We start from the raw sequence: 23,686 nt of genomic DNA, 5'->3' as shown, positions 1-23,686 counted from the left end.
GGATAAACAAGGTTTTTAAAAATACCATGTTCATTGTAGAAAATTTGGAAAGGCTCAAAGAGAAAAACAAATTCACCTGTTAATTGTTCTACTACCCAGAGATAATCACTGTCAGCATTTTGAGGAATACCTTCCCAGTCTGTTTTACATTTCCACAAATTTGTAACATGCTTTTAAACTTATTATTATTATTTTGCATGACAATACTTGGGCGCATTTCCAGACCATGCATTTCGTCAATATATATTTAAACATTTTAAGAAATTTTTCTTATGAAAAGGGAAAAGAAGAAATCCAAACATTACTGTTGAACTGATCCTCAAGGCTAGACAGATAGACAGTATAAAAAAATGCAGTTGCTGCCACCTAAAGGAAAAAAGCTAAAAATACAGAAATGACATTTTAAGATGATGTTTGATGTATTAAGCTGCGATACTAAGGAGGGCTAATTATGTTGTTCCTGTTTTTTTTCTTCCTTTTGCCAGTTTGGTTTTTCCCTCCCTTTAAAAAATTATTCATTTGAATAGGTAACACATTTACTAGCATAAATGTTTAAATAACAAAATGGTGTATAGTGAAAAGCAGGTCCTATCCCTGCTTGTCTGATCAAAGTTCCCCTCCACAGAAGCAGTCACTATTAGCAGTTCTTTGTGTATCTTTCCAGAAATTGTAGATACACAAGATTTAGTGTTTGTGCATGTGAATATATTGATACATATATTTATTTTCCCCCCAAAGTGGTAGTGTTTTGGACCCACCTCTCCCCACTGGTTCTGTTTTGTTTTCACTGTCTGGTTGTTCATGTCATCGTTTATTGTTTGGCTTTTTTTAAAGCTTGCATTGTACTCCATTTAACCATGATCTGTTTAACCAGCCTCCAACTGACAGATACTTAGGTTGTCTCTGTTTTGCTATTTCTTGTTCAGTGATGTGGTGAACTTCTTTATACATAAATCTTTGTACCTGTGTCAAAAATATGTACAGATTAGAATCCTAGAAAGGAAATCATTGAGGCTTTTGACTTCTTACCCATCTCCAACTCTCCCTGCTTTCCTCCCTCCTCTTTTCCCAAAATAATTATATTGAAATGTCTAGTTAGGTCAAAAGTCAGTGTTTATATAATTATGACTATCAAATATTATTCACCACTGAACCAGATAGTATATCATAATCATATCTTCTTGTATAACCTTGTTTTTCCTGCCATTCATAATTGCTAACCCCCTTACTCCTGGCTAAATTTCTTAGTTTTCTATATATCATCACTTTTTTCCCCCAGATGATCTAACAGACTTGGCAAACTCTTAGTAATGATTTTTCCCCCAAATGCTCAAACGCATTAAATAATCTATCAGTTCCATATTTTCCTTAAATGACTCCCCTTCACACTTGCACAGGCCTCTGTTCTAGGGATGGTTGCTTGCCAGGCGTGATAGACATCCGTCATCCTAGGACTTCCCCTTTGCCACTCTCCTGGGCGCATCCTCTGTTTTTTTTGTTTTGTTTTTTTCTGGAGTCCGTGTCTTCCAGGGTCTTGTTCACTCCACATTGTGTTGAATTATGCTTTTTGGTAACTTCCTCCTAAATGATGCGTTGTGGGCAAATTATTCAAAACTTGCATGTCTGAAAATGTCTTTATTTTCCCCTTACATTTGGCGGGAGTTTGGCTGGATAGAAACTTTTCAGTTATAGGCTGTTTTATCTCAGAATTTTGAGGGTGTTGCCTTATTGTCTTCTAGTATCTTGTATTGCTGTTTTAAAGTCTTATGCCAGTCAGATTGCTGATCTTTTGTACATGAAGTGACGAGGTTTTATTCATTCGGGAAGCTTTCAGAATCTTCTCTTTATTCCCAGTGTTCTGAAATTTTAGGATAATGTGGCAGACGTTGCTATTGGGCCATCAAAAAGCATGCCTTCCTTCTCGGCAGAGAGGGGTGGTGGGAAGCCCAGGCGGCCCTGCGTGGCATCTCCCAGCCCCCCTGCTTCTAGGAAGAACATTGAGACCAGTTCTCTCCAACAGAAGGAATGTCAGTGGTACTGACATGGTGGTGAGATTAGGGGAATGCACTGAGGTTGGGGAGGCCAGAAAGAGGGATGCACCTCACTCTTGGCTGACCAGTATCAAGCAGGGGATGGGGCAAGCGACCCAAAGTCGCATTCTTACTGCCAGTCTCCTCCAGTTTCAGCCCCAGTCCCTGCTCCCGCCCCTGTGGGGTGCTTGGTGACCCTGAGCTGACAGCTCTGGGAGAAATGACTCCCGGCTTGTTCACAGCCCTTTCTCCTGGCTCTTAGGGTTGCAGTTTTCTCTACTCTGATGAGTAAGTTGCCTCTCATTCATTTTTCCATCTTCCAAAAATTTATGGAAATTCTTTTCTGCTGCTCTCTTTATCTTTATGAGTTGTATCATTTCCCCTCCCTTAACTGTTATTTTGGTGGAGTTTGGGTGGATCCAGAAGTGTATTCGTTTTCTAGGGATGCTACACAAATTACCAATAAACTGGTGATTTAAACAACAGAAATTTATTCTCTCACATTTCTGGAGGCCAGAAATTTGAAATCAGTTTCACCGGACTGAAATCAAGGTGTTGGCAGGGCCACATTCTTCCTGGAGGCTCCAGGGGAAAATCTGTTCCTAGCCCTTCCAGCTTTTGGTGGCTGCCAGCATTCCTTGGCTTGTTGGCTGCATCACCTCAATCTCTGCCACTGGGATCACATTGCCTTCTCTAATGTGTGTGTGTCACACCTGTCTCTTCTCTCTCCTATAAAGATGCTTGTTGTTGCATTTAGGGCCCACTCAGATAATGCAGGATAATCTCCCTATTTCAAGGGCTTTAGCTTAATCATATCGTAACGTCTTTGTCATTTAAAGTAACATTCATAGGTTCTGGGGATTAGGACATGGACATATCTTTGGGAGTCGTTATTTATCCTACTACAGGGAGAAAAGATAAAAGCATATGGTCAGTCCACTGTATGTAATGCGGATTCTTTCTATGCTTTCTTTCAGTACCTTTAGATTTTCTTTTGTACATTTACATCTTTGATCCAGTTGGAATTTGTTTCAGAATGGAGCTTCCCTGTTATCCCAAACACTAGTTATTAAATATTTTTTCTTTCCCCCTTAGAGAGGAAACAGAGGTGAGCAGCTCTTAAGAGAAAAAAAAATAAAACACTCACATTTATTTTTCTGTATTAAAAACAAAAGTATTTTTTAAAAAGTAAAAAAAAAAAAAAAAGATACAGTTTTGGAGAAATTACCTTTCTCCTTTGGATTGTGGAGACTGTGAGTGACATGCCCATCTGTGCATGGAGAACAGAAAGCCCCATCTCCTGTATCACTCATCTGATGGGAACACCCCAGCCTCAGGCAGCAGGATACAGTATTATAGGCATTAGCATTACTCCTATAGACAAACAACAGTGGGAGAATGGTGTGGGGTAGGAAATGATACCCTTAGCTTCCTTCTGGCTTCCTAGCCTCACAAGGAACAATAACAATACCCTTTGAGGCCTGCAAGCCTGTCCCTGCAAAACATGTAGTGGGTGGTAAGAAGACAAAGGAAACCAGGTCCCTAGTCTGACTTCCCAGGAACCACAGGCTTGGCTGCTCCCCAACCTGAACCTGAACAAGTGCAAAATGTTCACATTTTCATCCCATTTCTGACACATCCTGGGGCAAATAGCCAATTGCCTCCATAGGGGTTTTTGTGTAGGCTATGAATAAGGATTTTTGTAACTCTGTCTTCTTTTAATTTATTTAAGGAAAGTTTAGAGTATGCCAGGAATAATTGTTTTCTTTTAAAGCCCTGTAATTTAGTTCCTTTCTGGACTTTGTATGTATGAGTCTCATTTTGCAGCAGTGCCAGGAGATGCAAATAGAATATTATTTCTGAAAACTTGAGATTTTAAGCTGGGTCTTTTATTTCTATTTGTTAGTTTTAGTCTTAATTGTGACATTCATATTATTAAAAGAATAACAGATTCATATCACATTTTTGTTCCAAGTACTAATACAACAAGTTGCTTCTCAATTTCACACTATTTCTTTTATATATGGGTTATATAAAAGAAATAAGGAGGTTGCCCTCCCCATCAGGGCAAGGTTCCTCTCTCTCACTCACACATACACACATATTTCTGGGATCCCAGATCTTTCTCTATAGGTGATACAGATTTTGGGGCATTCTAATTTTTTTATTTGTTTGTTTTTTTACTTTCCATGCCTTCTCAGTACCCCTCTTTGTCTAAGTTTGACTATTTTTTACATGTCCTACACCCGATCTTCCTTCTTGTAATAGTACAGCAACTCAGTCTAATTCTGTATCTCTGTTTAGAGTGTGCCCAGAGAGCGAAGAAGGGATGTGGTGAGTTGAAAGGAAGCATGAGCTACAGACAAAGAAAGAAGAAGAGGGAGGTATGGTGAGAAGGGATAGTGGCCCTTAAAGAAGATCTTGGATCTTCTCCTTTGAAATTTGAACCCAATATCAGAAAGCACATTTGATTTTGAAATGTATGGAATGTATGGGGTGCCTAGCACATGAGCAAATGTCAGAGCAGTAATAAAAGTTAGGGCCACAGCCACTTTTCTTGCATCTCCTATTTTTTTCCTTGGCTTTTTGTGAAAACCTTGGCATAATGCACTATTGCTTAGTTTACAAACTATTTATTTATTTATGAAAGCTGCTAAGGTGAGAGCAGAGGTTTTAGAATCAGAAAGACTTAGTTATAATTCTTAGCTTTGCTATGTGCCCTTGGTCAAATTATGAACCTATTAAAGCTTTAGCTTTTTCATAGTGAATGTTTATCTCATGAGAGATAAAGGAGAAAATGTAAGTAAAAGCCTTAGTATAGTGCTTGGCACTTGAACCAGTCCAGAATATCAGTTAATTCATTCAACAAATATTTATAGAAGGTTTCCTGTGTGCTGGACTGTCTGCTGGGTGCTAAGGATGCTGTGGGAAATGGAACAGATGAGGTCCCTGACCTCATGGAGCTTATATTCTAACAGAAGAGGCAGATAGTAAACATGCAAACAAATAAATGAAATAATTACTGGTGTGTGACTGGGAACAGCAGAGAGGACCTGTGTTAGCTGAGGAAGTCACAGAAGGCTTCACCATAGCCTGAGGGGTGAGAATGAACCAGTGGACCCAAGAGTTGTTTAAGGCAGGGAAACTGAATCACTGGTTAGAGATTGGGTTCTACTCGCTGTCAGAGGCCATCAGGGCAAGGTTCCTCCTTGCTTTCTTATGGCATTTGTCCTTCTATAACCCTGGACACTGAGAATAGGCTCAGACTGTGCCTGTGACTTTCCTTTCTCATTTATCTTCTTATCCAACTGAAATTCAGTAGCCAATCATTATAATCACCTCCTTGAATATACCCTAACCTCCCTTTTCCATCTCATGGTACTTTATTCCCTTGGCCCACCCCAACCTTGTTAAATCCAGGTATCAACCCTATGCCCTTGTCTGCCCCCATTGAGTGTAGCAGAAGAACAGCATGCAACCTCATTGACTGGTCTCACTTTACATTCCTGGAGGCCCTTATGCAGCCCAGGAATCTTATGAAATTTCCCTGGTTCTTCTCTCCCCTACTCTCCTCACAGGTTGATGAAGAGATAGGATGGAGCATTATGATCCCTGCCCTCCCCCACCAGCTGGATAAGAGAGGGACAGGCCTATGATTCCAAGCTCTTTTAGCCCCAGCTCCCCTTCCTGCCACTCTTTCTTCACCAACACCATGTCATCTCACTCCCCAAAGCACAGCTCCCCTCTCTTCAGAAATGTATTCTTATTCAGTCACACCCACAAAATCTGTTCAAAGAGTCAAGGGGGAAGGTGACTCTTGGTGGTTGACGGGAGCTTACAGCAAAGGAGTGCAGGTACATAAGACAGGGTCATTTTTTACTAATTGCGTCGTTAATCTTGAACTAATTATCAATTTCTGCCTCTGAGGTTTGCTGTCAGGAAGATCTATGGGAGACCATCTTAAAAGTGGTAGAGTACTAAGTGCATCCACAAACTATAATCCAATATTTGTAATTCAATAGATTTTATTAGCATCACAATGTTCACATTTTGAATAAACTTTATGTATCTGGTTATTAATCAGTCAGTAATGGGAATCACAAGACTTCTTTTACACTTTTTTTCTTTCTTTCCTTCTAGTACACATGTGTTTACCATAAAACCACAACCCTATGGCTTTAATTTTAATACAAGGACTAGCCCTATAATTTTAATATAAGTACTAATTTTTTATTTCTAATCCAAAGAGTGTCACAAATCCACCTCCATCCCATCTCGGTTCCTAAAGTTCAAAGTTTTGCACACTTGCAAAAACAAACCCTTGGTGTTCAAATTAAAATCAGATTTGTTTTCTTTCCATTGCACATTGCTTTTCCCTGCTATATACTCTATGAGTTCATTGAGTTCATTTCAGGCTCCTTCCCCTCCCCCCACACCAACCGACTGGAGAGAGCCCTGGCTGGATGCCTAATGGGCTCTTAGGGGCTGGAATCCACAGTAGATTCCCCATTCTAATCTCTCTGTGAGATTACAAAATCTGCCAAAAATTGTGTCTTTTCTACTCTGGCTCCATCTATTGGACGAAAATGACCAATGCTGCCTAAATTTCCCCATTATGGCTTTGTCTGCAGTCTTCAAATTAAGCAGAACTCTACTACATCTTCCCTTAACATTATACTTAAATGTGACTCTGTGAAGCTCTATTCCTGGACAGAAGGAGTTTAAATAGTTTTTGATCGTACCTCCTGGACACATTTTCTTCTTTGGAGGAAAGTTCCAGCGTTCCTTAAGAGTAAATACTTACTTTGGTTAGTGGGAGCTTATGGAAGCTGGAAACTTCCATTCATTTTCAGCGATCCTTGTTTACTATTTTCAATATGCAAAGGTTCCCTTTCTGGAAGATCTTCTGCTGATAATTGCTACCTCTATTAGAATCACAGGAACTGACCTGGGTCTTGAGTTCTAAGTGAACACATTGCTTATATAGCTTTCTAGTCCCTTTGCCTTCCTTATCTCAGGGAAATCTGGTCCACCATGTTATCTACATATTTCTAACCTTGGAATTGCATTTCTGGCGGTTTCACTTTACTTCTACTCTCAAGTCCAAGGATAAATATCTTTAGTTCATTAATTCTTTCAGCTAATATTTACTGACTGCCTACTATGAAAAAACATTGATTTATTTAAATAAGAGTATTAATATACTCATTGGGAGTATATTAAAATTGCTACCCTCTTGGTGGGGAGCAAAAGGAACACTTCTACACTATTAGTGGGAATGTAAATTGGTACACCCACTAACTATGGAGAACAGTATGGAGGTTCCTTTAAAAACTAAAAATAGAGCTACCATATGATCCTGCAAACCCACTCCTGGGCATATATCCAGAGAAAACCATAATTCAAAAAGATACATGTACCTCAATGTTCATAGCACTATTTACAATAGCCAGGACATGGAAGCAAACTAAATGTCCATCAGCAGATGAACGGATAAAGAAGATGTGGTATGTATATGAATATTACTCAGCCATGAAATAGAATGAAATAATGCCATTTGCAGCAACATGGATGGACCTAGAGATGATCACACTAAGTGAAGTAAGCCAGACAAAGACAAATATCATATGATACCACTTATATGTGGAATCTAAAAAGTGATACAAAATGAACTTATTTCCAAAACAGAAAGAGACTCACAGACATAGAAAACAAATTTATGGTTACCAAAGGGGAAAGAGGGGTGGGGGGAGGGATAAATTAGGAGGTTGGGATTAACATATACACATACCACATATATAATAGATAACCAAAACGGACCTGCTGTATAGCACAAGGAACTATCCTCAATATTTCATAATAACCTATAAGAGAAATGAATCTGAAAAGGAATATATATATATATATATATATATCACTGTGCAGTACACCTGAAACTAACATGATATTGTAAATTAACTATACTTCAATTAAAAAATTAAATTAAATTTAAAAAATTAAGTTGCTACCCTCCTGAAGAGTATATTCTACGAGATGGGGAAGGGTGGGTATGGAGACCGACAGTAAATAAGCAAGTAAACATAAAGAATGTGAGATAGCAAATAAGTGCTGTAGAAAACAGTAAAGCAAGGGAGAGGAGATAAGGAGTACGGGGTGGTGGGCAGTTGCTATTCTGTGATTTTCAAGGACCTCACTAAAAATGTAATATTTGAAAAGGTACCTAAAGAAAGTGAGTGAGTGAGGCAGGTAGTTATCTGCAGGAAAACATTTTGGGCAGGAGGAACAGCAAGTGAAAGGCCCTGAGGTAGAAGACCTGAGTGGCTGGAACAGAACAGGTGAGGGGTAGGAAATAAGATCAGGAGGGAGCAGACCAGGTGGGGTCTTATAAGCCACTGTAAGGCTCTTACTCCTGCACTGAATGAAATGGGAATCCATTTGAGTATTTTGAGCAGAGGAATGACATGATCCGACTTAAATTTTTAATAAAACTTGTGTTGAGAAGAAACTACAGGGATAGCAAATGTATAAGGAGAGATACAATAGGGGGATATTACAATAATCCAGGCAAGAAAGGATGGTGGCTTGCTACCAGGGTGGTAGCAGCTGAAGCATAAGAAGTGGGCTAATTTTAAAACATCCTAAGGATAGAGCTGACAGGATTTGCTGGTGGATTGACTGGATGAGGAGTAAGGCCTCAAGGATGGCTACAAGGTTTTTAGCCTGAGAAAAGCAGAGGACAGAGTTTCCATTAGTTGAGACAGAGAAGACTAGGAAGAGGAAATTTTTCTCTTGGAGATGATTCAGAAGTCAGTAATGTGATTTAGCATATGTTAATTTGAGAGGCCTTTTAGACATTCAAGTAGAGATGTCAAGTAAGTAGTTAGAAAATCAGGTTTGGAATCCTGACTAGAGGCCTGAGCTGGAGGTATACATTTATGCTTGTGTGTGTGTGTGTGTGTGTGTGTGTGTGTGTGTGTGTGTGTGTGTGTGTATTTATTTATTTATTTAGCTCACGCAGCTTGCAGTATCTTAGTTCCCTGACCAGGGGTTGAACTGGGTCCCTGGCAGTGAGAGCACCAAGTCCTAACCACTGGACCACCAGGGAATTCCTTATAGATACACTTTTAATGTCAGGAGCCTGCATGAGATCACCCAGCAGAAAGAGGACAAATAGAAGGTTTGAGGACTGATCTCAGGGGCACTCCAACATTTAGGGTTGGGGACATGAGGACAAACCAGCAAGGGAGACTGAGAGGGAGCAGAACCAAGAAATATGTCCTTAACATCCACATGTAAATCAATGAAGTTAGAACACTCCCTTACACCTTCCACAAAAATAAACTCAAAATGGTTTAAAGACCTAAATATAAGACATGACTCCATAAAACTCCTAGAAAAGAACATAGGTAAAACATTCTCTGACATAAATTGTAGCAATGTTTTCTTAGGTCAGTCTCCCAAGGTAAGAGAAATAAAAGCAAAAATAAACAAATGGGACTTAAAAGCTTTTGCTCAGCAAAGGAAATTATCAACAAAATGAAAAGACAGCCTACGGAATGGGACAAAATATTTGTAAACAATGTGACTGACAAGGGCTTAATTTCCAAAATATACAAATAGCTCATACAGCTCAATATCAAAAAAGCAAACAACCCAACAAAAAAATGGGCAGAAGACCTAAATAGACATTTCTCCAAAGGAGAAATACAGATGGCCAATAGGTACATGAAAAGTTGCTCAACATCACTAATTATCAGAGAAATGCAAATCAAAACTTCAATGAGGCAGCACCTCACACTGGTCAGAATGGCCATCATCAAAAAGTCTACAAATAGGGCTTCCCTGGTGGTGCAGTGGTTGAGAGTCCGCCTGCCAATGCAGGGAACACGGGTTCGTGCCCCGGTCCGGGAAGATCCCACATGCCGTGGAGCGGCTGGACCCGTGAGCCATGGTCACTGAGCCTACGCGTCCGGAGCCTGTGCTCCGCAACGGGAGAGGCCACAACAGTGAGAGGCCCGCATACTGCAAAAAAAAAAAAAAAAAAAAGTCTACAAATAATAAATGCTGGAGAGGGTGTGGAGAAAAAGGAATCCTCCTACACTGTTGGTGGGAATGTAAATTGGTGCAGCCACTATGGAGAACAATATGGAGGTTCCTTAAAAAGCTAAAAATAGAGTTGCCATATGATCCAGCAATCCCACTCCTGGTCATGCATCTGGAGAAAACTCTAATTCGAAACACACCCCACTGTGCATAGCAGCACTAGTTACAACAGCCAAGACGTGGAAGCAACGTAAGTGTCCATCAACATAAGAATGGATAAAGAAGATGTGATATATATATATACAATGGAATACTACTCACTTATATATATAATGGAATACTAGTCAGCCATAAAAAGAATGAAATAATGCATTTGCATTATTTCCACATGAATGGACCTAGAGATTATCATACTAAGTGAAGTAAGCCAAATACATGATATCACATTATGTGGAATCTAAAACATAAATGATACAAATGAACTTATTTACAAAACAGAAACAGACTCACAGACATAGAAAACAAATGTATGGTTACCAAAGGGGTAAGGGGGTGGGGGGAGGAACAAAATAGGAGTTTGGGATAACAGATACACACTACTATATATAAAATAAATAACAACAAGGTCCTACTGTATAGCACAGGGAACTATATTCAATACCTTGTAGTAACCTATAATGGCAAAGAATCTGAAAAAGAATATAAACATATATATATAACTGAATCACTTTGCTGTATACCAGAAACTAACACAACATTGTAAATCAACTACTATACTTCAGTTTAAAAAAATGTGTCCTTGGGACTTCCCTGTTGGTCCAGTGGTTAAGACCCCATGCTTCCACTGCAGGGGGTGCGGGTTCAATCCCTGGTCAGGGAACTAAGATCTTGTATGCTCCCGTGTGGCGCGGCAAAAAAAAAAAAAAAAAATTAAAAATTTAAAAATGAGTCCTTAAAGTCGAGGGGAGGAAGCATTTGTAGAGGGGAAAAGTAATTAACATGACAAATGCTGCTGGTCGATCAGAGAGGGCTGAAAATTGACCATGATATTTACCACGAGGAAGTCATTGATTACCTTGATTCAGGCAATCTCAGTGAAGTGATGAAGTGGAAGTCTGACTTTAATGGTTTGAATAGAGAACGGGAGAAGAGAAAAGGAACACAGAATACACATAACTCTTTTAAGGAATTTTTCTATAAAAGGGAAGAGAGAAATAGAACAGTAGATGGAGGGAGATGTGTTTAAACCAACTCCATGGAGGCATATTTTATATACAATATAATATAAAATAAAATGCTTACATTTTAAGTATACTCTTCTATGAGTTTTGATAAATATACACAAACTAGTTATCTCCACTACAATGAACATATGGGATATTTGCGTCACCTCAGAAAGTTCCTTCACACTTCCTGCTGTCAGCACTTCCTCATCCTCAAACCCAGGCAACCACTGATCAGATTTTTATCACCACTGATTTTGCGTCCATTCTAGACTTAATATCCTGGAATCATACAATATGCAATCTTTTGTGTTTGGCTTCTTTCTCTTCTTTCTCCCTGTTGTGTTTATCAGCAAATCATTCCTTTTTTTATTGCTGACTTGTATTCTATTGATGGACATAACATGATTCGGTTATCTATTTACTTGCTGATGGGATATTGGAGTTGTTTATAAATTATATAAAAATATATACTTATAATGTATATATGAGTATAGTATATACAGAAGCAAAAAAAATTGTAACTATGTGGTGGTGGATGTTAACTAGACTTATTGTGGTGATCATTTTGCAATACATACAAATATAGAATCATTGTTATACACTTGGATGTTAATTTCTTCACATTTTTATAATACAAAGACATTTTATTGAATTCTGCACATGTGCAGAAATTGTAAACATGTAAACATTTATATATAATATGTATACTTTTATAAAAATAATATATATCATTTATGTGTATATAATTCATTGTATCATTTATACATAAATAATTTTTACATACTTGTATTTATATATATTATACATTTAATCTTGTCTGGATTAAATCAGCTTCTTTATGTGAGAAAAACCTTTTCTAACCACCAATTGGATGTCAATGAATATAATGTTAGCATACACAAAATAATTAATATTTATTTATAATCTGTTAGATCCTATGATGACAACAAAATAAAATCTGATTGCATACAAGAGAGTTTTTCCTTTGCTCCCATCCAAATACATCAAGTTATCTTTTCTTTTTTCTACAAAGGCTCATATTGACTGAGCAAGCCAAAGTAGAAAAACTGCTGTAATGAGAGGAAAACGAAGTGCATTGAATCTAAGGATTATATAGGGATGGAAAGAGTATGAGAATTTTAAGTGAGAAAAGCTAGATTGAGTTCTTGACCCACCACTTCTTAACTATGCGTCCTTGGGCAAGATACTCAACCATTCTCCCAAATCCCAGTTTCTCATCTGTAAAATAAAAGCAATAACAGAAATAACATTCAGGGAGCACATGTTAGGTGCCAAGCTAGCGCTTCATGTGCATTACTCCATTTACTCTTCACATGAACCCTTTCAGGTGGGTACTGTTATAGTCTCAATCTGCAAATGAGGAAGCTGAGGCTTGAGAAGTTAAATAATTTGTCCAAGATCTCACAGCGAGTAAGCGATGAGGCAGAGATTCAAAGTTTGATTCCAGAGCCCACAATCTTAACTATTACACTATACTACCTTACCATAATAATATAATGTGATAATCAAACTAGTTAATGTATGTTAAAACGCTTAAGTTACTTGGCACGTGTTATTTTCACCTCATTAGAGGGGGTATCATTAATCAATAGAGAGCATCAAGATATAAAGAAATGAGCACTGAGATTGTTAATCAGGGGCCCTGGGATTGTCCGTAAATCAGAGCAGTGGTTGTGGCAGCACCGCTTAACACTTCCAGCCTCAGTTTGATTAATCTGTAAAAATGATTAGGTAACATTTAGCTCTTTCTAGCTAGAAAATTATGTCGCTTTGTCATTTTATGACTTTCTGGACCTAGCTTTCTCTCATCTGATGGTTCTAAGTTTTCTTCTCGGAGACTTTGTTGCGTTTTCCTCCCTTGTTCACACCTCCTGAATGCCTTGAGTTCATATACAAGATTTTCAAAACGTATAACATGCTTAGAAATATTTGTGAACAATGGAATGACAAATCTTTTTTTCCTTTGGAAAGTTTTGCTTATTTTGTTTTGTTTTGCGAAGGTAATGCATTTTCACTGTCCAAAAGTCAAAACCCTATCACAAGTCATACACTGAGGAGTTTTGCTCTCCACCCTGACCCTGTCTACCCTTTTTCCCCTGCCTCCATTTCTTACTTTCTGATTCATCCTTCCAGTGATTATCTATCTATGCAAGTTCAAGCAATATGAGTATAAATATTCCTATTTTCTCCCCCTTTTACACAAAAAATGATACATTATATTGAGTGTTCCACACTTTGCCTTTTTCTCTTAACAATGTACCTTGGAAGTTACCTTACATCAATACACACAAAGAGCTTCCTTTACTTTATTATTTTTTTTACTTGTGTATTATTCAATTGTGGGACAATACCATCATTTATTTAGCTAATCTCCTAATGAAGGACACTTGAAGGGCATTTCTAATATTTTGCTATTACAGACTATGCTGTAAATGAATAAAACTCTACACATATCATTTCATATTATACACAGCTGTATCTGTAGGACAAATTCCCAGAAGTGGAATTCCTGGGTTTTAGAGTAAATGAGTTTGTAACTTTTATAAATATTATCATATTGCCCTGCATAGAAGTCAGACCACTTTACACACCAGCTAGGAATATATCAGAGTGTCTACTTCCCCACAGATTTGCCAACATCGTGCTGTCAAACATTGGATTTTTAAGAAATCTGACAGGGAAAATGGTATGCAGAGTGAGTTTAATTTGCATGAAGATGTAGCTTTTAAAAAAGAGTTGGAACCGTGGTGGGGTGGGGATGGTGGTGTGATTGGGCAATTGGGATTGACGTGTATACGCTGATATGTATAAAATTGATGACTAATAAGAACCTGCAGTATAAAAAAACAAACAAACAAACAACTAATACTAAACTTCCTTTGGGTTATTTGTATGGAAATATGTTAATATAAATGTTTCAGACATTACATGAAATTTCTAAAAATCTTATATGTTCTGGTATAATGTTATAAGTCATAATTCTAGTTATTACTTTAAAATGTATACCTCAGAAATAACTAAATTTCCTTGTCAATTGCTATGAACTTTCATAAAATCTTTAACCGTGGTCATTTTTAAGTCTTTTGTCATTTACAGACAGTTCTGGGTGTACTCTGATGCTTTTGCAAATATGTTCCTATAAAAGGGTTTCATCCTCAAGGAATTCATGGAAAAGACTTTGACAGGTACAGGTTTCTGGTAACTGACTATACTGCTGAACTGAATGGATAAGCATTTTCAGAACTCTAATGGAAAACTGATGAACTCATAAAAGTGCTAACAAAAGATCAAATTGAAAAAAAATTACATGGGACTGAGTGAATTGATGAGGATGATTATAATTTTTGTGACTTTCTGTTTGAATAAAAAAAAAGATAAGTACTAGAGATGTAATGTACAACATGATAAATATAATTAACAGTGCTGTATGTTATATATGAAAGTTAAGAGAGTAAACCCTAAGAGTTCTTATCACACACACACAAAAAAAAGAGTTGGGAAGTTGAAATGCTGGTCAAAATTCAAGGTAAATTTTGCTAGAAAGGGATTCTTCAAAGCAGACCCTAAGTCTAAAGCTTTGCAGCAGACTAATACGTAAAACTGACTTTGGAACAAAACAAAAATATTTTTCAGTAACTCAAAGATTCATGTCAAGGAAGTTCACGGAAATTTGGCAACTGCTCTGTAGTTACTCAATCTTAATCCAGAAAGATCAAATGCTGCATTCCTGCAGACTGGCCTTGAGCTCTCCCGCAGCCCTGTTAACTGAATTTTTTTTATTGTTGGGTTCTAGTATGGCCTGCATATTAGTAACTCCAAATTAATAACTGCTTATTAATAAACTGAAAGGCAAAATAATACACATATAATGTCTTGAACAGATATCATAGAGCAAAAATGGCACAAATGATGAAAAATAGAACTGAAGGAAATCCCTTTTGTTAGTGAGTCAATCTCTCCCTCTCCTTCCCCCTTCCTCTCTCTTTCTCTCTCTCTCTCTCTCTCTCTCTCTCTCTCTCTCTCTCACACACACACACACACACACACACACACACACACAATCCCAGCAGAAGCATTTCTTTCAGAATCAAAGAAACAGAAATGTGTAGATTCTGTTCTACTTTTCCCCTTGACTCCAAGGGAGGAAAGGAATAAATCCATTTTGGGGGGTAGAATGTAATGTAAAATATGTAGTGTTTCTGCTATGTTTGTATGTTATAGAAACTACTGTACTGAAGGTCATCTAGTATCATTTCTTTTGGTAACACTTCACACCTCATTTAATTTAACTACAAATTATGCCTCATCTTATTCATCAAAATAAAATGGTAATAATGCTGATAGCCACCTCATAGGGTTTTTGGTGAAGATTTAAAAAGTCTAACATGTAAAGTGAGTGCTTGGCACAGAGTTAAGCATTCAGTAAATATTAGCTGTTATCATATTTACTTTTTGTTAGTAAGAAATTTCATGTGACCGTAGAATCTTTGGACATGGTATCCATGGAAGGCATAATATGCATTGCTTTTATATATTTAGGAAAGTCTTGAAAACTTAATGCACAGTGGTCAAAATCGACACAGAAAGTGAGAGTGATGATGGAAAGCGTCCTGCAATGGTTAGTGTTAATGCTAAACTTGTTTGATTTTTAAACTCAAGTGTGAGAGGCAAAATAATGGCCCACATAGATGTTCATGCCCTAATACTTGGAACCCATGAAAATGTTCACTTATATGTCAAAAGAGTTTTTGCAGATGTTATTTTGGATAGGACCCTTGAAAATGATTATCCTGTATCATCCAGATGGGCCCAAACTAATCATGAGTCCTTAAAAGAGAGAACCTGCTGTGGTCAGAGGGAGAGATACGATGATGGAAAAAGGGTCAGAGAGAAGTGATGTGAGATCTCACCCAGCAGACCAGCTGTTGTTGGCTCTAAAAAATAGAAGTGAGCTAATGGAACACAGGAGGCCCCTAAAACTGGGAAAGGCAAGGAAGCAGACTCTCTCCTTGAGCATCCAGAAAGGAACAGGCCCTGCCCACACCTTGATTTTAGCCCAGTGAGTCCCAGTTTGGATCCATCCTATAGAACTGTGAGATAGTCAATTTGTTAGAGCAGCAAACGAGAACTAATAAACTGTCTACTGAAAAAACTGCACAACATGAGCGCTGTGAGTTTCAGTTTTATTTGGGGACTTACTGAGGACTATAGCCCAGGAGATGCCTCTCAAATAGCTCTGAGGAGCTGCTCCAGAGAGGCTGGGGGTGGGGAGGTCAGTAGATCTGTGATTTTGGAGAAGAGGTATGTGCAATCAAGCACACATTTTGGTAGAAGGTTACTGTTAGTATGAGGAACAGGTCTCTCAGTTAATGATTTTAGTGCTTTTCTAAGTATGGGAAGATGCAAGAATATGGGTTCATGAGATTTTCTCCTAAAAGTATCTAACTATCTGAGGGCCTGTTCTGCCAGTTTTCCCAGAGCACAGAGGGCCTCATCGCTGGTCTTCACCCTGAGTTCTTTCCAGGGCGTGCGGCAAGTCAGTGAGTGCAGTGGCTAATGACTCAATTCTTGTAGAAATGGGGCGAGTGACATTCCTTAGTTGGCAACACCAAGGTAGCAATCTTTTGCAAGGACATAGAACTTAGGTACATTTATTACATGTTTTGTACTAAAAAAAGTTTAAATGAAACATGCCATGAATAAGTAAACAGCACCAAAACTATACATTCCGCTGGCTTGAACTCTAGATGAATTAGGTACACAATATGCCAGTTTGCTGTTCTACATTTGAGATGGCTTAGCCCAGGCCTGAGGCTGAAGACTTTTGAGGTGTTGGCAATAAAGTCGAATCACTGGTATTTCAGGGCGATGTTGAATCCATCTCTGTTGGGACATTCAGACATACATTTATAAACGCACTGGGTGGTTTTATCATACTTGGTGAAATTACATCTTTTGGAAACTCTTTTGGCAAGAAATAGTTTGGCCCACATTTCAGAAATTTAAAATATAGCATACCCTACATTTCTAAAATTGTAGAATTGAAGGACTTTCAGATCATTTTGTGTGACAAAACTTAATGAAAATAAATTAACATTGTGCAGTTCACCTTTTACAATAGCAATAGTGTGAATGAAGACTGCTGATGTTTGTCACTGACTCGCAGTGCAATATGGTCTTGAAAAAAAATATGCCAACATTGAAATATCAGAATTTTATAAATCTCCGGGGTAACTTACATATAAATCCATTTGGAAAGTTTCTTTCTATCTTCTGATGTACTTACACTGTAGAACAAAAATATGTAAAAGACACAGTCTAACATTTCAACTATATTGTGTTCTCTATATCATTTTTTTTGAAACTTACTGACACTTTATTACCTAGTACATTGCCAAGTTTATAAGTGCTCTCTCTGAACTTATCGGAAAATTGGATTACTTAAGTACAGGTTACTACATGTCTGAAATTTATTATATTCTTTTTTTTTTTTTTTTGCGGTACGCGGACCTCTCACTGTTGGGGCCTCCCCCGTTGCGGAGAACAGGCTCTGGACGCGCAGGCCCACCGGCCATGGCTCACGGGCACAGCCGCTCTGCGGCATGTGGGATCTTCCCGGACCAGGGCACGAACCCGTGTCCCCTGCATCGGCAGGTGGACTCTCAACCACTGCGCCACCAGGGAAGCCCCTGAAATTTATTATATTCTTATTGATAGTTTGATCTATTACTGAAAGAGGTATGTTAAAAGAGTCTCCAATATGATTGCATATTTTTCCATTTCCATGAAATTCTGTTTTATAAATAATACGTATATATACATATATATATCACATATACATAGGCTATGTTACGTTTGGACTCACAAGATATTTCAGGTTAATTTAAATGTTTAGCATTAGATAGTGGTCCCATTTATATTTTATAATGCAATTTTCCCCTGAAAGTCCATTTAATCAAACAGCAATACAGCAAATTAACTTCCTTTGAATTATTTTTACCTAGTATTTGTTTTTCTATTCTTTTGTCTTCAACCTTTTTGTTTTCATGATTTTGATGAGTCTCTTCTAAATGTGGTAGAGTCAGAATTTTTGCTTCCTAAATGAAAGTCTGCCTTTTATATTGGTGTATTTAATCATTTTGATATATTGGAATTTATTTCCAAGATTTCATTTTACTCTTTTAAAACACGTGCCTTTTAAATGCTTTCCCCCTCCTTTTATTCATTCTTTTGGAGCTTAAATGATGTACTTGTCAGGATAGAGGCCAAACTGCAAGAATAACAAAAAGACTTTAAAATAAGTACCTTAAAGAGCGTAAATGTTGACTTCTCTCTCATGGAACATTTCAGAAGTGGGCCAGGATGGGGGTAGGGGTGGGGGAGGCGCTGCCACATCAACATAGGTAGGCAACTCTACTACCTGAGGTCCTTCAGGTACTCAGCCTGGTAGATTGGTTCTGTCATTCTGCTATCTTTAATGCTTAATTTCCATTTTTTTTGCATCTCATGTGATCACTCTGGTTGTTGCCATTTTCTAGCCTGTGGAAAAGGAAAATAGAGAAGGCTTCCTTATAAAAAGTTTATCTGTTTTCACACATCATTTCCACTTGCAAACAACTAGCAAAAACTGTAATAGGGAAACAACTAGCTGAAAATGAAGCTGAGAAATGTGGCCTCTGGCTGGTAACTCATGTGCTCAGCTAAGATTCAGGGTACTCTGTTCCTAAAAGGAACAAAGGGAAAAAGGATTCTGCCAATAACACTTTGGCTCATTACTCCTTTCCTGCTTTATATGATATATTCATCCAGTAATAGAAATAGTTCTATCTTGCTTTTATTTTTATCCTTTGATGAGATCATAGTTACTGTTACAATCAAGTGTTATTTAGATTTACCCATACGGTTGCTAATTTTTTTGCTTATTTCTCCTTGCACCTTAGTCCTTCCTTTTGGGTTCAATTTTACTATTCTTGAAGAACATTGTGTTGTCTATTGCTGCATAACAAATTACTCTAATATGTAATGGATTGAAACACTTATTATCTCACAGTTTCTGGATGTCAGAATCTGGTGCGGCTTTGCCGTGACCTCTGCTTCAGGGTCTCTCCCAGGCTGCAATCAACGTGTCAATGGGGGATGTGGTCATCTGAAGGCTCAACTGAGGAGGTATCTGTTTCCACCTCACTCAATTGTTTGTTGACAGGATTCAGTTCTTCGAGGGTGGGCAATTGGACTAAAGTCTTGGTTCCTTGCTGGCTGTTTGCCAGAGGCCACCCTCTGTTCTTTGCCCTGTGAGCCTCTCCAACGTGGGAGCTTCTTCATCATGTCATGTAAGCATAAGGGCAATAGAGGAAGAAAGCCAGCAAGACAGCAGTCACAGTCTTTTATAACCTAATACCGGAAGTGACATCCCATCACTTTTGCTGTATTTATTTGTTAGAAGCAAATCACTCAGTCCAGCCCACCCTCAAGAGGAGTGGATTATACCTAGGCATGAATCCCAACAGGTGGGGATCAGTGGGAGCCAGGTCAGAAGTTGCCTGCTACAAACATCCTCTTTATGAGTTCTTTTAGTAAGAGTCTTAGGGCAATAGCTCTATCAATTGTTGTTGACTTAAAAATGTCTTTATTTCAGCCTCATCTATTTTTTCTGGGACTTCAAGTAGAAGTATGTCAGACCCCTTGATATTGTAACACAGGCCAATGCTGCCATGTTCTTTTTTTTCTCCCCCAGTCTTTTTTTATCTTTGGATGTCATTTTGGGAGTTTATATTGCTGTGTTTTCAGGCTCACTGATCTTTGCTTGTGCAATGTTATTGATTTCTAACCTTTGTACATTTAGACATTTCAAAACACGCTTCCAGATGGCTCACCATTAAAGAATAAACAGAGTAGAAATTTGAAAATATTTAAACTAAACAATAAAGAAAGTATTTTGTTTCAAACTCTGTATGCAGCCAAACATAGAACTTAGGAAATTTTAAATAGAGGACTTTAAATACTTCTTTAAAAAACAAAATTGAAAATTAGTGAGATTGTATCTAGATCAGGAAGTTAGGAAAAGAACAAACAAGTAAATCTAAGGAACTTAGAATGAAGGAAATTATAAATATAAATGAATAAATAAAATTAGAAAACAAAGATACAGGTGAGGTCAATGCCAAAGTTGTTATTTGAAAAGCCTAATAAAATCAACTTTTGGCAGAATTATTCAAAGAATATAGGGAGATGACCCAGAAAATAATACGTGAAATACAAAAAACAGTATACCTATAGATATATCAGAGGTTTTTTTAAAGATAAGTAAATAATAGGAAAATTTTATGCTAATAAGTATTGCAAATTAGGTAAAATACACCATTTGCTAGAGATTTATAACTTTCTAAACCAGCTTTTGAATAAATAGAAAACACGAATAAACCTGTAAGTATGACAGATAAATAAAGGGAGGCAATCAAGCATTTATTCCGCTTTTCCTATACAGGCTCTGTTTCAGGATATCTGAATAGAAGATGAGGGCAAGTCTGTCTTTGCAGAAGTGGCCTAGGTAATCAATGAAGAAGGATTGGTAGAATTAGAACACCAGCATTTTGCATGCGCAAGTGAACTGTTCATCAGGAGTGGCTAAGATCACAAAAAGAGACAACCAACTCTTAACATTTGAGGGGCATGTTTAAAAGTTTAGAAGTACCTAAAAAGTAAATTTAACAAAGAAATGGGACCTAAAACTGAGTAACCACTTGGTTCAAGTTCTTATTTGCATATAATGATTTAATTGTAACCAATGTCAGAGGTATTTAATGATTTAATTATAAGCAATGACAGAGGGATTTATAGTGTTGTGAGGTTCACAAAAGTTGTGTTATGTCAGAGAATGGTTCTTGCAAGGGCTGAACTGAGTCCTGGAGGCTGCCTACACTTTAGCCAGGTACAGGCAGAGGAGTACATAACAATGCAGGGGAGAAAGGCATGAGGCAGGATGAATGGGTGGTGGAAAGAGCTTGAGGGACATTGTGGGTCCAGCTGAGCAGTTTGTTTTATTTTACTAATAAATGGTCATTTCAATGGCGATGGAATATCACATAATGATGATAGAATGTCATTCAAGGATTTCATCCAGAAAGTGAAAATAAAGGAAACCTTATTTGAGATGGAGTTGGGAAGCCCTGAAGGGGGAGCTCTCACACACCACCATTCATTGCCCTTTGCAGACTCCATCAGGAAGGAGCATACCTTTCACTCTCTAACAGGAAGTAGCTTACTTTACACACCTCAGCAGGAGAAGAGATGATTTTTCTCCTTGCCCAGCCAATGGGAAACCACTACACTTCAGCCAATGAAAAGCTGCCACCACCCTGAATTCTCATTGGCCTCCAATGAACTTTTGTTCAAAACAGCCCCTCCCAACTTCCTCCTCTCCTCTATAAAAGCAAGCCCCTTTTCTCTATTCTCTGACCTTGCCTGTAGTATGCCATAGCTTGCACGTCCTGAGTTGCAATTCCTCTTCTATTCCTGAATAAACTCATTTTGCTAGTTGAATAACTGGCTATTTTATTTTAAGGCTGACAAAAGTAACTTGATCACATCAATATTTTAATAGGATTGGCCTACTGGCAATATGAAGCATGCTTTAGAGCAAGATAAGATTGCAGGAAGGAAGGTCAATTAAAACAAAGATAGCAATTTATTTAAATATCAGTGATTTAATTTAAGTTAGAAAACCCACCAATATCATCAGCCATATTAATAAATCACCTGGGAGTGGAATGAGTAATTTCTTAGAGTGAATATATGTATATATATATATATAATTAAATATAATAAAAATAATAAAATGGTCATTTCTTGTGCTTATGTTCTGGACTTGGGACCAGGAAGACCTAGACTTAAATTTTGGATTCACAATTTAATAGCAGTATAATTCTAAGAAAGTCACAACCACTGTGCACCTCAGTAGGTTCATCTTTAAAATAAGATGGCAGGGATTGTTTTGTTCACTGCTGTGTCTCCAGCACTAGCATAGTGATTTAAACACTGCTAATGTCAATAAATATTTACTGATTAAAGGCATGTCTACTCTACAGAGTTGCTGTGCTAATGAAATGAGATAAAAATTGTGAAAGTTTCTAGAACAAATAACTCTAAAATTTATATGGAATCACAAAAGTCCCAGAATTGTCAAAGCAATCCTGAGGAAAAAAGAACAAAACTGGAGGCATAACCCTTCCAGACCTCACACTATACTACAAAGCTACAGTAATCAAAACATCATGGTATTGGCTCAAAACAGACATATAGATCAATGGAAGAGAATAGACACCTGGAAATAAACCCACACACCTTTGGTCAATTAATCTATGACAAAGGAAGCAAGAATATACAATGGAGAAAACACAATCTTTTCAATAAGTGTTGGGAAAGCGGGACAGCTACATGTAAATCAATGAAATTAGAACACTTTGTCACACCATACACAAAAATAAACTCAAAATGGATTAAAGACCTAAATGTAAGGCCAGACACTATCAAACTCTTAGAGGAAAACATAGGCAGAACACTCTATGACATAAATCACAGCAAGATCCTTTTTGACCCACCTCCTAGAGAAATGGAAATAAAAACAAAAATAAACAAATGGGATCTAATGAAACTCAAAAGCTTTTGCACAACAAAGGAAACCATAAACAAGACCAAAAGACAACCCTAAGAATGGGAGAAAATATTTGCAAATGAAGTAACTGACAAAGGATTAATCTCCAAAATTTACAAGCAGCTCATGCAGCTCAATATCAAGAAAACAAACAACCCAATCCAAAAATGGGCAGAAGACCTAAATAGACATTTCTCCAAAGAAGATATACAGATTGCCAACAAACACATGAAAGAATACTCAACATCATTAATCATAAGAGAAATGCAAATCAAAACTACAATGAGATATCATCTCCCACCGGTCAGAATGGCCATCATCAAAAAATCTAGAAACAATAAATGCTGGAGAGGGTGTGGAGTAAAGGGAACCCTTCTACACTGTTGGTGGGAATGTAAATTGGTGCAGCCATTATGGAAAACAGTATGGAGGTTCCTTAAAAAACTAAAAATAGAGCTACCATATGACCCAGCGATCCGCTCCTGAGTGTATATCTGGAAAAGATGAAAACTCGAATTCAAAAATATACATGTACCCCAATGTTCACAGCAGCACTATTTACAACAGCCAAGACATGGTAACAACCAAAGTGCCCATCAGACAACTGGTTTAAGAAGATGTGGTTATCATATATACAATAGAATATTACTCAGCCATAAAAAAGAATGAAATATTGCCATCTGTGGCAACATGGATGGACCTAGAGATTATTATAC

At 37.6% G+C, this 23,686-nt stretch overlaps 1 long non-coding RNA gene across 1 annotated transcript; it reads right to left on the bottom strand.

Moving 5' to 3' along the window:
- Window positions 1-845: 845 nt before the first annotated feature.
- Window positions 846-22,003, bottom strand: LOC141279247 (uncharacterized). Its single transcript, XR_012333218.1, has 3 exons — window positions 19,369-22,003; window positions 18,626-18,859; window positions 846-963 (listed from the first exon to the last, which is right to left on the bottom strand). It is a non-coding gene; the product is annotated as an uncharacterized lncRNA (long non-coding RNA).
- Between the last annotated feature and the right edge of the window lie 1,683 nt (window positions 22,004-23,686).

The sequence above is a fragment of the Tursiops truncatus genome, chromosome 8 (genome assembly GCF_011762595.2).
Source record: "Tursiops truncatus isolate mTurTru1 chromosome 8, mTurTru1.mat.Y, whole genome shotgun sequence".
Classification (NCBI taxonomy): domain Eukaryota; kingdom Metazoa; phylum Chordata; class Mammalia; order Artiodactyla; family Delphinidae; genus Tursiops; species Tursiops truncatus.
This window is presented reverse-complemented; position numbering and strand designations above follow the sequence as displayed.